Here is a 3006-nt window from a genome sequence, read left to right on the forward strand (position 1 = left end):
TTTCTTAATGAGAACGGGGTGAGAGACCGTGTTGAAGGCCTTCTCAAAGTCCAGAAAGACTACATCCACTGCTACCCCTGCATCTAAGGATTTGTTGACCTGGTTGTAGAAGGCCACCAGGTTGGTCTGACAGGACCTGCCTCTAATGAACCCGTGTTGGTTGCCCTTAAGCATAATCTCCCCTGCTAGCCCCTCGTGGACATGTGCCAGAATAATTCTCTCAAAAAGCTTCCCCAGGATTGAGGTAAGACTAACTGGCCTGTAGTTCCCCAGGTCCTCCTTTCTCCCTTTTCTGAAGATGGGAACCACGTTGGCCCTCTTCCGGTTCTCTGGCACCACACCAGAGCACCACGAGTGCTCGTACAGCCATGCTAGGGGTCCCGCAATGATCTTAGCTAATTCCCTCAGCACTTTGGGGGTGGAGATCGTCCAGACCAGCTGATTTAAATGTATCCAGTCCCTCCAGAAGTTCCCTGACTAGATCCTCCCTGACCCATGGCCTAGGTGCGCCTCCCCTGGGGCCTGAGGGGTGCCCAGTGTGGGGGCTGATCTGGTCCCTGCTCAGGAAAATGGAGTTGAAGTCGTTAAGTAGGTTAGCTTTGTCATCTGGTGTGACGACCAAATTTCCTAGCGTGTCTTGCAGGGGCCCCACATTACCCGGTACCTTCTTTTTGCCCCCTATGTATTTAAAAAAGGACTTCTTGTTGTCCTTGATCTGGGAAGCTAGTCCCAGTTCCATCTTCGCCTTGGCCTACCTGACTGCCCCTCTGCATCCCCGAGCAACCGCAGTATAATCCTCCCTGGTGATGGCCCCTCCCTTCCATTGGGTGTGCACCTCCTTTTTAGCTAGAAGACATTCCCGGATGCTTTTGGTGAGCCATGGGGGCTTTTGTGCCCTCCTGCTCCCTTTGATCCGTGTTGGGATTATCTCCCTTTGGGATTGGAGGATCGTCTCCTTAAGGAGCAGCCGCTCTTCTTGGACACCTGGCTCCCCTCCCCTCCTCTCTGGGACCTCAGTGCTTCCCCGACTAGTCTCCTTAGCTCAGTAAAGTCTGCCCTCCTGAAATCTAGGGCTGCTGCCTTGCTGCAGGCCTTTGCCACCTTGTGCTGGATTGGTGTATTCCAGCAGGCGGTGATCACTGTTGCCCAGGTGGTTGAGCACCCGCAGCCCCCTCACCAGGTCGTCACCTGTGGCCAGCACCAGATCCAACAAGGCATCTTTCCTGGTGGGGCTGTGCACCTCCTGGATTAGATGGAGGTCCTGCATTTGGGCTAGGAACCTACGTGAGTGGTCAGATCTGGCTGACCGCTCTTCCCAGCCGATGTCTGGAAAGTACAGGTCACCCATGATAACCACGTCCTTTGAACTAACTACCTCGTGAGCTGACTTAAGAATTCCTGGTCTAGCTCTTCTCCTTGGTTGGGTGATCTGTAGTAGACCCCCACCATCAAGTCTCTTTCTTTCCCCTCGACTGCCTTGTATTCTAACCCAGAGCACTTCCGTGTGCCCCTCCTCTGACTCTGTGCTACCTGATGAGGATGTGTATTCCTCCTTAATGTAGAGTGCCACACCCCTACCTTTCCTCCCTGTCCTATCTCTCCTGTTCAGCCTGTAGCCCTTGATATTCACCACCCAGTCATGCGTTGAGTCCCACCATGTTTCAGTGAGCCCTGCTATGTCTGGGTTGGTGTCAGCTAACACGAGGGTAAGTTCCTCCTGCTTGTTTCCTATACTACGAGTGTTTGTGTAGAGGAATTTGAGGCCTCCTGTGGGTGTGTGGACTGGCCCCCTAATCACAGCGTTGCCCTGGCCCCTGTTGCTTACCTGCGTATATGTTCCGCTTGTTGGTCTAGGCTGGGCTGTACTTGTGGGCGTTGCTTGGTTTAGCGGTCCAAGGCTTCCTCCTCCCTTGTCTTCCCCTTCCCCCGACGAGCCTAGTTTAAAGCCCGCCGAAGGAGATCCGCCAGCCTCGAAGAGAACACACGCTTCCCTTTAGGGGAAGGGTGGAGCCCATCCTGCCCGAACGTGTCTCTCGTCGTGATGTGTGGGTTGTTGTCAAGGAAGCTAAAGCCCGCCTCGACGCCATTCCCGAAGCTGCCAGTTGGTCTCTATGATGCATGTCTCATGCCGTCTACCACATCCGCTCACCCCTGTGTGTGTCAGGGGTGGAGGGAGAGGACAGCAGAGATCTCTGAGGACTGCTGGAGCATACAGATGTTTTGGGAGGCACTTCAGAAGGAAGTACTTCTAAGTTGTTCCTTTTTTAAAAGAACTTTGCTTGAGTGTGTTTGTACCATCACTATTTTGAGAGCTTCAAAGGCAGTTGGTGCACTTTAAATAGTGTCTGTCAGGGCCATGGAAACTCCAGAATTTCAGGATTTGTCAGTAGATAAGGAATTGGTGTTAGTATGTAGACAGTTTTAGTTTTAATCATTTGTGCAGTAAAGACTTCCTAGAAAAGAGTAAACTGTCATTCAGTGTAATTAATAAGGTTGACTCAAGTTCATATGTTTCTTTTGATGTCTTTCATCATTGATATTTCTGAATATAAACAGTAAATGCTTTGAGTAATATTAATTAGTTTACCCTGAATAATAAGGCTGTGCCTTCAAATGACTGTTTTGGGTATCTCATTAGTCACAATGCTAATTGTCTAGCAGATATATTCTCTTTGAAGTAAACCTCAGAAATACTGGATTTTTCCAATCTGTCAATGTTTCACGCTGGTTTTTTCTTTTTTTTGTGAGAACAGTCCGAATTGAGTAGTTTGTAACTCAGATATTTGTAACAAACTTGTACATTTTTTTTTAAGTATCATAAATTTGCTTTTTGTTGAAAGTGTACTTGGTTTCACTGTTTCTCTAGAGAAAGGCAGTAAGGAAGGCCAACCGCACCTTGGCATGCATCCACAGATGCATCTCAAGCAGGTCCAAGGAGGTGATCCTCCCCCTTATCAGCACGGAGGCAGAAAGGGATCTGGGGGTCATCACTGATTCCAAGATGAA

At 49.7% G+C, this 3006-nt stretch overlaps 1 protein-coding gene and 1 long non-coding RNA gene across 4 annotated transcripts in view; one reads left to right on the forward strand and one right to left on the reverse strand.

Moving 5' to 3' along the window:
- PHTF2 (putative homeodomain transcription factor 2) overlaps window positions 1-3006 on the forward strand; it is a 154491-nt gene that overhangs the window by 28950 nt on the left and 122535 nt on the right. The gene's annotated exons all lie outside the window — the stretch shown is intronic.
- Window positions 1-3006, reverse strand: part of LOC109315755 — a 19954-nt gene that overhangs the window by 7628 nt on the left and 9320 nt on the right. The window contains exon 2 of the long non-coding RNA XR_002102597.1: window positions 1030-1036. This is a non-coding gene — a long non-coding RNA (uncharacterized LOC109315755). The remainder of the gene's footprint in view (window positions 1-1029; window positions 1037-3006) is intronic.

The sequence above is a fragment of the Crocodylus porosus genome, unplaced genomic scaffold, assembly GCF_001723895.1.
Source record: "Crocodylus porosus isolate Cpor-Errol unplaced genomic scaffold, CroPor_comp1, whole genome shotgun sequence".
NCBI classification, from domain to species: domain Eukaryota; kingdom Metazoa; phylum Chordata; order Crocodylia; family Crocodylidae; genus Crocodylus; species Crocodylus porosus.